This window comes from Tupaia chinensis, unplaced genomic scaffold (genome assembly GCF_000334495.1).
Source record: "Tupaia chinensis unplaced genomic scaffold, TupChi_1.0 Scaffold146187_1, whole genome shotgun sequence".
Classification (NCBI taxonomy): domain Eukaryota; kingdom Metazoa; phylum Chordata; class Mammalia; order Scandentia; family Tupaiidae; genus Tupaia; species Tupaia belangeri.
The window spans coordinates 2,154,882-2,166,173 of NW_006206042.1; the positions used below are offsets into that span (position 1 = coordinate 2,154,882).

Genomic DNA, 11,292 nt, shown 5'->3' on the forward strand with positions numbered 1-11,292 from the left:
CTTTAAGAACGTCCCACCCCTTTATTTTGATTTCCATAATCACTAACTAGTTTCTGTTCTCCACTTTGCTAATGGTGTGACCTTAGTCAAGTCACTAAAATTTCTGAGGCATTTGTATTTGTTTTGCTAGAGGGTACATGTGCTTATCATGGAGAGATGGAGAGAGAAGAGAAAGCAGCCACCATAGGGAATGGGCATGCCACAATCCCTTCTCATCCACTCTCCAGCCCTTCAGCATCTTGAGTATGCACATACCCATACCCAGCCTGTTTCTCTAGCCAGCAGGTCTTGTATTTGAAGCATAGGGTTAGCCCAGATCTAGCTGCCTTAATCCCCAGATCATGGGGCTGGTACTGTCATTTGTAGTTTCTCTCTCAAGCAGAACATATCACTAAAAAACTACTATCAAGAGGCTGGTCCCCTTTTTAAGGTTTATGCAATATACATCCTTTACATTTATCCATGTTACTGTCTCTATTTGCCTTCAGTCTGGGCCAGTTGGTATACTTGAGCAGGGCAATATTAATCATTCATGTCAGAGGTCGTATTACAGTTCATGAAGAGCTGTTATGCTGGGAGAGAGGCAGAGAGCCATGTGATCAAAGTATGAGTGGGGGAAGATGGCGGCCGTGCCCCGCAGTGGTGGGGACCATGGAGCCACTGCGCAGTGAGCAGTTGCCTGAGAAGGACATTATCAAGTTTCTGGAGGAACATGGTTCAGGTTCATGTCTCACAGAACATAAATTACTAGGGAACCTTAAAAGTGTCACCAAGACAGCTAACAAGGCCCATTTGGTTACAGCATATAACCATCTTTTTTAAAGTAAGCGTTTCAAGGGTACTGAAAGTATAAGTAAAGGATCTGAGCAAGTGAAAAATGTGAAGCTTAATGAGGATAAACCCAAGGAAACCAAATCTGAAGAGACTCAGGATGAGGGTCCACCAAAATACACAACATCTATTCTTCAAAAAGGAGATAAAGCCAACTTTCCTAAAAAGGGAGATGTTGTTCACTACTGGTATACAGGAACACTACAAGATGGGATTGTTTTTGATACTAATATTCAGACAAGTTCAAAGAAGAAAAAAAGTGCCAAGCCTTTAAGTTTTAAGGCTGGAGTAGGCAAAGTTACCAGAGGATCGGATGAAGCACTTTCGACTATGAGTAAGGGACAAAAGCCTCCACTGGAGATTGAACCAGAATGGGCTTACGGACAGAATTCCACCAAATGCAGAACTTTTCTTTGAAGTGCAATTAGTGGATAGTGAATGAAATAGCAGTTCTTCAGATCTAAAGACATCAACAACAATAAAACTTGGCCTTGAAGAAAGTTATGCCACAAATTAGAGCTGGTTACTAGTGTAAAGAAGACTCAACTGAAAAATTCACGGAGTTAAAATTTGTTCATAACTTATCTCAACTTTTGAAAAATGTAATCCGTTATAAATCCCTAAAGTCTAAAATATTTTACTACAGCTATGTAAAATATTGGTTGAGAGCTGTTTTTCCTTTTACCTCATATTATAAACTAAAAGGCTCAATAAAAATGTATCTATTATCTGGGGGTGGGGGGAGTACGGGCTCAAGAGCCAGGCTGCCTGGGTGTTAGACCTTCTACACTATTTTCCAGCTTCACCACCTTTTTATAGTTGGTGCTCCAACTATAAAATAAGAGATGGGGTGGGGGGCGGCAGGTCGCGTGGTGGTTAAGGGCACTGGACTCCCACATGGCTGACCATGGTTCGAGTCCCAGACCTGGTGGCTTGCTATCTCATTTTCCCTCTCTCTCACTCTGTTCCTCTCTGATCAAATTGAAAAATAAATAAAAAAGAAAAGAAATCATCAAAATCAGATTTTTGTAAAAATAAATAAATAAATAAAGGGACATGGGCCATCTCAGTGTGCAGCAGTAACATGCTGCTCAAATGATGTCAGATCCATGTGGAAGAGCCCAGGTTCAGTCCCCTGGTCAAACAGCACATGTGCATGCCCATGATCCTGGCTGTGGGTTGGGGGTAATCGCAGCATGAGATCTTGAAGGTGCTTGTCTTTCTCTTTCTCTCCCTCCCTCCTCTCTCTTTCTCTCTCTCTGTCTCTCTGTCTCTCACGCTCATGAAATAATAAATGAATTTTTTAAAACAGATTGTTAAAAAATGGGGGGTAGGAAGGATCCAAAGTCCTTACTTCATAGGGGTACCGTGAGGATTAAATGAATCGATACACTACGGTGTTTCAGACAGTTGCACAGCCCTTAGAGGCACTCGGTGGCCATTAGCTCCAACATTAATTACTACCATCGTGTCCCTTGATCTTCACAAGGCTAAGCAGGCCTTTCCAATGACCCTTTATGTGAAACAAGTGGAGGGTAAGATAACTTGCGTTAATTACCAAAGGTTACCCATTTCAGAAGAGTCAAGTGGTGAGCCTGGACCCCAGGCGCTCTCATTTCAAATTGACTGATCCCACGCACTGTGTTTCCCCACTGAAGCCGAGGGAAGCCGAGGGCTGGAATTTGACGGTGGACTGGTCTGATGAGCTTCACTCAAGCAGAATGCTGCCTTCGAGGTTAGAGCACACCCCAGTGCCCCGCTAGCCATCTAGCTAGTCTTCAGCACAAGGGTCTGCGAGCAGAACTAATAGCAACAAAACTTCCTGCGAGGGGCATGAGCCAGCTTAGTATCTCCCCCCACACCCCTCAGCGTTCTCTCTTTTCGCTCGAAATAATGACTCTCTTCTTTGAGCAGCCACATTATTTTATCGATGTCTCCTCCCCAGCATCATTCATTCCCCAGCAGCGTTCTGGCATTCCGCATACTTACCTTACCTTCTCTGCCACACTCTTTGCTCCCTGAGTAAGCTGTTGCTGTCTTGTCATTTTGCACCTGATGATGGGCTCTGTAAGTATCTATTCACCGAATGGAAGAATAAATAAATGAATGAATGAATGAATGCACACTTGAAGTACTTGGGATCAGAATCAAGCTCCTGCCGAGAGAGGTGATTTCATTCAGCCCAAGTACATTTTGAGTGGCAGAAATTATCCCTGGCACTGTACCAGGCATTACGGGGGATCCAAAACATATGTCACAGTCTCTTAAAAATGTTTGGACAGGCGAGACTTCTATTCATGAAGAAATTATGCCTGAGGGGGAAAAGGGAATGATGCGAGAGTACTGGCAGTCCTCAAAGTAGAATGTTCTTCCAAAAAAAAAAAAATATTTTAAGTTAGTGGTTTGAAGTTTGGAGTACATCTACCTGAAGAAACAGTGTCATAAATTTCATGGTCTGTTTCCAATATCGGTCCAGTAGATTTTGCAGAAAAAGTCAAAGATGGGAAAGGCTTTAGAAATTTTTCTGGTCAAACGTTTTCATTTCACAAAGAGACAGGGTGACTTTCTCAAAAATCACACACTGAGTGAACTGACACTAGAAATTCTCATTATAGTAGCATTTGGTACTAATGAGAGTAAAAGCAGTCATTATGACAGTGTATTGTAGTTATATATAAGGGGACTTCAAATAGTTTGTGGAAAAGCAGAATTAAAGTTTAAGTTTATTTTGGTGCAAAAAAAAACCCATGCAGTTTTTTTCATAATGTGCATTTCTCATGAACTTTTGAAGACCCTTCATAAATATCTATCAGTGGCCATAATGCAACATACACTAGTCAAATAAATGCCTTTTCCGCCAAGCTGGAAACCCAGGCTTCATCCTCGACTCCTGCTCCTCTCCTTTCTCTGCTGGTAGTCACACCCTGCTCATTTTACTACCTAGAGATTCCTCTGGTCCGTCCCCTTCCCCTCATCCCTACCACCATTATCCTATTCAGGCCAATTTTCCTCTTATCTGACCAATTACAGCCGCTTCCTAACTTGCTTCCTCAAGCCCTTTGTTTCAAGAACCTCCAAAATAATTTACCTAAGATATTGAAAAAGCAAACTTGGTTATCTCATTTCTCTGTTTAAAACTTTATGCCTGTATTCATGCTGGGAAGTTTCATTTTGTATGCTGTGGAGATGCACAGTGATTAAATGGGAAAAAAAAATAAGAAAAAAAATAATAAAAACTAACTAAATAAGTAAAAATGATAACGAAATTAAAAACAAAACAAGAAAACCCCTCCCTAGGAGCTCACATTGCCTAACAGACAAATGCAGGACCCCTGCCTTGTCCTGCTGTGTTCTCCAGGGGCTGGTGTCTCCTGGCCCCCCCTGTTCACTTCGGCTGCCACCTGCTGTCCCCTGCTCAGATCGTGCTGCTCCATCTCCCTGTGCTGGCTCATGTTCTCCCCTCCCTGGAGTCCCCACCTCCCTGCTCTCCTGCCCTCTGGTAGCAGAGGTATCCATCTCCCTTCCTCGAGGTTGCTTCCGTCCCTCCCCTGAACAGAGGTGCTAGGGCTCTTTATTCACTGGATGATGACAAGAGAAAATTCCAAATAGTCTTTCCACTACTTTACCCAGTGACCGGGGATTTCCTAGTCTCGGCATCTCCAGGAGAATCACATGGGTGAGTCATTGGGAGAATTCACAATGTAAGGGATGCGTTGTACTGACTGAAGAATGGCTGACATCTGAGGCAGAGACCAGATTGTATGCAGTGCCGCTGAGTGCCCAGAGGACAAGAGGGGTGAGGGTACGGATGCCGACAGGACGGCCACCTTTGGGAGGACTGTCTTCAGAAGCATTGCTGCAATGACCTCTACATCTGGGACGCCTGCGCTCCCGTCCGCCACCCATGGCCTTTCCTGGCTCAATCACCTGCCTGGCTGTGTACATGGCTTTCTCCAGACTCAGAATACTGATTTTTTTTTTTTAATTTAAGTAAATTTGTTCATTTCTTCTGATAGAGAGAGAGAAGCAACCCAACAGTCTCCAGCCCCAGTCCACTCCCAGTGTCTGCCAGCCCGGATCATGGGCACAAGTACAAGCATGAGTGTGCTCAGGGGGTCCTGGGATGCAAATCCAGGCTTTCCATAGGAGTCTAGTTGAGCCACCGCATTCCTCCGACTGGTCCCCTGATGCATGTCTTCTTCTGTGACTCCCTCTCGTCTCTCTTCATTTTCCGATAAAGGTTGATTCCATCCTCCTTCCTTAATAAGGATGTTGGTTGTTGCTCATTTACCCAATGGCTTATTTACAGAGGATTATTTTTTCTTCTTTTTTAAAAAATGTTTTTACAGGGGAGAGCACAAATGCAGTCCCCCACTACCACAAATTATGCAGTCGAGTTTCCTACATTTGGGGAAATCTCAGGGTCAGCACATCTGGAGTGCAATGGATGAGCCTTCACCTTGGGGAAACCACCTTCGTGATCATGGTATCTCCCCTGCCAGGTAAGTATATATTTACAGATTATTGTCTGGGCCATCCATAGGTACCTGACAATTTCCTTTGTCCAGCCTTTAAAGCTAAGGCTGATCAAATATCCAGGAAGGGCAGGTGAGGATTCATTTTACATTACAGTGGTATCTCCCTATTAAGAAACAAGTGAAAGATATTATTTTTTATAAGTATTTTTAAAAGAATTATTTAATTTAGGGGGACCAGCAGATGGCATGGTGGTTAAAGTACTGGACACTCCCACATGGCTGACCATGGTTTGAGTCCCGGATCTGGTGGCTTGCTTTCTCACTTTCCCTCTCTCTCTCTCTGTGTCTCTCTCTGGTCAAATTAAAATAAATGAACAAATAAATAAAAATAAATTTTTAAAAAGAATTATTCAATTTAATTTTATTTATTATTATCATTTTTTAAATTTGACCAGAGAGAGACAGAGAGATAGAGAGAAAGTGAGAAAACAAGTCACCAGGTCCAGAACTCGAACCACAGTTGGCCATGTGTGAGTCCAGTGCCTCTCACCACCGCACCACCTGTGAGCACAAATGACATTATTTTTAACAAGATGTACTTGCCAAGCTTTAGGACTAACTCGGGGACACGCACACTTGCTCTGACTCACCTGTGACTCCCTCTGCCATGTTACAATGCAGCCCAGAGACCTCAGGATGCTGCCTACCATCCTCAGATTTCTCGGCCTCCAGAAGTTGCCGTTCAATTGTAGAAGACCACTCCAGTTTCTCTATGGAGATTGGATTGGAGGGGAGCAAGAACGGTGTGAGGAGACTAGTTAGGAAGTTATAGACAAAGTCCAGACAAGTTCTTATGGTGACTTGAATCAGTGTGGGAAGCATGGCGAGAAACTCCCCAAAAATGTTATTAAAGTTATCTAATCTGCAAAGGCCAAAATCAATTTCATGGAAGCTAATAATAGTAAAACTGATGCAACATCTCTAGGAAGGAGATATTTATTCAGTTAAAATAACAATAACAATAAAAATAATAAATAATAGTGCCTCTATTATGTTCCAGGCCCTAAATGAACATCTACATCATGGTACTTATATATGATTTTATTGCTGATCACATGTTTCCTTCTCCTCGACAGTACATAAAGAACATCAGATGGTAGACTGGACTATTACTTCTTATGGGACCAACAGTTGGCATAACGGCTATGTTGCTGGACTCCCACGTAGTTGACCGTGGTTCGAGTCCTGGACCCAGGACACGCCAGGCACGTGTGCGTGCATGCCCAAGATCCCAAGAGGAGAATGGAGGAGAAGAGATTGAGGTGTGGCCATCCCCCATGGGGGGTGATTTTTCACTTTCTCTCTTTCTCTCTCTCTCTCTGTCTCTGTCTCTCTCTCTCTCTCTGTCTTTCTGGTAAGCACAGGCAACCTAGAGCAAAAACCTCTCCAAAAAAAATTAAAAAAAAAAATACTGGACTATTACTTCCTAAAATTTTTTTAAAAATATTCTGACTTAGGAAAGCTTAATCAAATTAGCATCCTCTATAAATATAGTATCATATTGGGTAGGTGGTATTCTCTTAGGAGGGTCCTTCAAAAAGTTCATGATAAATGGAATTGAAGTACAAGTTTATTTTGGTACAAATCATTTTGAAATACATGCATAATTTGTTAATTTGTTCATAACTGATATTTTCCATGAACTTTCGAAGACCCCTTTATGTGTGGTAATGTTAATTCTTCGTACGTGTCAACTGCAGGAGCAAAAGAGGCCTTGAACACCCAAATAAATTCAAGCTTATGCCATTTTCTAATGGGATAAACTTTCAGAATCACTTACCACTTTTGTAGACTGATCTTATAGTCTAGAAAAGGAAAGGAGGGAGGGACAAATTGACCAAGCATTTCCTGTGAGTAATAGCAAATGACTGGACAGTCCCATTTTCTGCTTCCCCAGATGGGGGAGGTAGGCATTACCAAGCTCACCTCATACAAGACAAAACATTACTCAGAGGTTCTCAGTGACCTTCTCCAGGTCCTCATGTGCAGGAAACCTGATCTGTTGTGACCCCAAGACATGGAACAAGCTTCTATCCCCAACGACACCGACAGCCATTCCCCTGAATAAGAAAGAAACAGGATCTATTTTCCTGTAGAAAAATACGAATAAATATTCCACCCACCACACTCTCGCAATGCCTTGTAGACTCAGAATAATGAATTTAAATTCCAGCCTCTATAGAACCACTTTGACAACTGTTTGGCAGAATCTACTAAAGCTGACCCTACAATTCCACAGTTAGGTGTATACCCAGAGATATGTACAGATAAGTTCACTCAAAGGCATGTTCGAGAATATTCGTTGCAGCGCTATCAATAATCACTAAAAACTGGAAAGGGTCCAAACATCCCTCAAAGGGGAAAGGATAAAGCATGGCCTATTCAGAAGACGGAATGCTACATAACTATGATTGTACCTAACAAGTACGTAGGAATGCCACCAGTGTAATGCTGAACAAAAAGCCAGACAAAAAATAAATGTTGTATAATCCCATTTTTATTATGCACAGAAGGATGAATTTCTGTGGTGAACCGTTGGTGATGCTTGAAGGATGTGGCATTAGTGCCTGGTTGGGGACATGAGGGGGCATTATGCAGGCAGATCATGTCCTATTTTATGATCTGGGTGCTGATTTAATGAATGCATTTTGTCTGTAAAAATCATTGAGCCAGGGCCAGCAGGTGGTGTGGTGGTTAAGGTACTGGACTCCCATGTGATTGTCTGTGGTTTGTGTCCTGGACCTGACAGCTTAAAATTCATGCCTGACAAGTGTGTGTGTGTGTGTGTGTGTGTGTGTGTGTGTGTGTGCACGCGCATCCAAAATCCCAAGAGGAAAATGGAGGAGAGGAGATTACATTGTGGCCATCTCCCCAGAGGATGATTTCTTGCTTTCTGTCTCTCTCTGTCTCTCCGGCAGGTGGTGCATACATCCTTTGGCAAAAATCTCCCTCAAGAAAAAAATAGTAATAACTGAGCTGTCCAATTCTTATTTTGTACTGTTGTGTCTACATATTATACTTCAACAGAGAATTAAAAGGCACACTTAGTTCCACATTGCTGCTGACCAGAAGCTCCTCTGACAAGCAGATCTCTCCCAGTCCCCCCGGGCCAGGCTGGTGCCTCTCTTCTGCACCCTGTAACCGACAGAGCAATATGTCCATCACTGCACTCACCACTTGCTGTTTCAAGATCTCTTCTATGGCTATTTCCATCATATCTGTGAGTTTCTGAGAGCAGGAGCTGACGTATTCATCTTTCTATTTCTTATCCCAATAACAGGATCTGACATAGAGTAGATGCTCAGTAAGTTACTGTTTCACTGTAGAGCACTGCTTTCCTTTGATGTCAGGAGTCAACCAGAGAGCTGACTCCTGCCTTCAGGGAAGTTATATCCAATTTAACCTTGATTCTGCAAACAAGTATTCTTTCCTGATGTGAGAAGCATATGAGGCACAAAGAATTACTATGCAGATGAAAAATAAATAGAAATATACCTAGCAAACCAACATCAATAGTTCAGGTCAGCTGAATGGCCAGTCAGAAGTGTGAGGGTTCAACACCAGCCGGAGGTCTATGACAAGAAGCCCACCGGGAGCCTGGGTATTTGGGGTTCTCTCCTAGAGTGGCAGCTGAGGGACACTGTGGAGGAGTGGCAGGAACCCTGACTCACAGCACATGGAGTTAGATACCAAAAGAGTCCTTAGCAGATACTCTGTCAAAGGAACTTCATGTTAAGTAATAATCCTACAGTCTAGGTAACAGCTTATTTAAATAATATTAATACTCTGACAGAGTCTTAGGCGTGTATGGAGGATGTTTAGAATAGGGAATCTTTCAGGAACTTTTATTCTTACAGGGGAGATGAGGCAGACACGTGTGCAATTGGCACGTTCATATCTCTCTCATCTCTTTTCTCTGAATTGCAAAAATTGGCAGAGAAGCAAGATCGAGTGGTGATGAGGGACTTCAACTAGCAGGGCATCTGCTGGAAGTCTCCTACAGACCATCTGATGAATACTGGCCTGGCCTTGCTGACAACTCTATCTCTCAGTAGGTAGAGAAAGCAATGAGGGAAAACTACCATTCAAGACTTAATTATCACCAGAGAGGAAGCCCTGGATAATGACACATATGCGAGAAGAAGCTGGCAGGAAAGCGACCATAGCGTTTCTGAAAACTAATAATAAATGCTAGGGTAGCCCCTTATTAAAAATAAAATATGGCAACCATCTCAACTCCTTCTGGGAAATAGGTAATGTATAAATATATTAATTGAAATATTCAAAATAGTGAACCCCAGATACTAGGAGAGCAGATTTCTAAAAGTTCGGAGCAAATGATTATGATCTTGTGACCCAAGATGCAAAATCGGAATGGAACTCCACTCTAATGGAATGGGCACTTCTAAGAAAGGAAATTCAAATAAAATAATCATGAATCATCCTGATAAAAAAGGAGAAGGCAGCTAACAAAACCCACGGGGCTTCATAAAGAGCTCTTTGATGAGCTCAGATCGAATAAAGACCTGCACGAAAGATATAAGGAGGAGAGTGTAACTCAAATCCCAAATGCACACCGATCCGTAAGGACAATGGCAATATTAACGCACAATATTTACCGAGGACCTACTGTGTGCCAGGCGTTAGTCTCAGCTCTTTTATAGATGTTAACTTGATGGTTTTTCAGAAGCATACAATAAAATGGATGAAATATTTATCTTCTTTTTATAGATGAGGAATCTAAGAAGCGAAGTAGTTAAGTTACTGGCCCAAAGTAAACACACACACACACACACACACACACACACACACACACACACACATGCCAGTTAAGTAGCAGAATTGGGATCTGAATCCAGAAAAGCTGATCTGAGAGCTGACACTCCTAATTCCTCTGTTCTGCTCCTCTCCACTTGATGACATTTCTCAGGATGTCATGTGGCAGGTTAGAGCATAATCCATAGCTCTTTGGCAAAATAACAGTTTCGAATAGCTTTTAAAGGAGATATTCTGTGTAAAAGGAAGAAGAAATAATGGAAAAATATAATGGTGGTAAAATGGGAACAAATGTCAAAAGGAAAAAAAAAAACACAACCCTGTGAAACTCTTATTTTGTTGACATTTTCCCCAAAGCGGAGGTTTTTAAGTTGGAAAAGTTGTCATAGAAGCTGAAGTAAGAAGGACAAAGTTTTGTAGTGGCTCCAAAATATTAGCTGTCCTGGGATTTAGGGATGCTGGCTAGAAAGAAAATAGGACCCTCTGTGGTGTGACTACAGCATAGAGGTTATGCGTCCAGGGGGTAAAGGGCAGCAGTCAGGGGACCCGAGGCCCTAGAGACCATTCAGTCCAGCTCTTAACCCCATTTACTAGCATGCTCAGTTCTGGACATACTACCTTGTAGGGAGTGTTGACTAGTCATCAGAGGAATCAAATTGAGAGTAAGGAATAGCCACTGTGCTCTCAGAGGACCTCCTGAGGAAAGGGGGCTGCCTTGTGGCTACAGGTGTGACGTCCACGTGGCACTTTGTCGTTTATGAGGTGCTTTCATGTGTGTTACTGTCCTTGGTCATACAACCTTCTTCAGCAGTGGAAGCCCCGATCTCATTTAACAGAAGTTTAGAGGAAGAAATCAGCATTCTGGCAGAGCAGGAACTGAGTCTAAACCTGTTCAAAGCTCTGCCCGCCATGCCATGCTCCCTTGTGGTCGCCGTCTTCAATGATCCAGAGGACAAACGGGTCCAAGGCGGATTAGGCCTGTTCTCTTGGTGCTGCCCGAGCTCCAAAAGGTAGAGAGTTTTCTAGCTCCCCGACCTGATTTACAAGGAGCTGAGAGGATGTCATGGAAGGTTACTGCACTGACTTGAGGGTTAGTCTTTAAGCCCTGTGGTTCCCAGACTTGTAAACTGAGGAGACAACAGCAGCA

At 42.8% G+C, this 11,292-nt stretch overlaps 1 non-coding gene and 1 pseudogene across 1 annotated transcript; one reads left to right on the forward strand and one right to left on the reverse strand.

Moving 5' to 3' along the window:
* Positions 1 to 606: 606 nt before the first annotated feature.
* LOC102469592 (peptidyl-prolyl cis-trans isomerase FKBP3 pseudogene) lies at positions 607 to 1,273 on the forward strand (annotated as a pseudogene).
* A 3,904-nt stretch (positions 1,274 to 5,177) lies between these two features.
* On the reverse strand, positions 5,178 to 5,341 carry LOC114006218 (U1 spliceosomal RNA). The gene has a single exon (XR_003547974.1). It is a non-coding gene; the product is annotated as a U1 spliceosomal RNA (small nuclear RNA).
* Between the last annotated feature and the right edge of the window lie 5,951 nt (positions 5,342 to 11,292).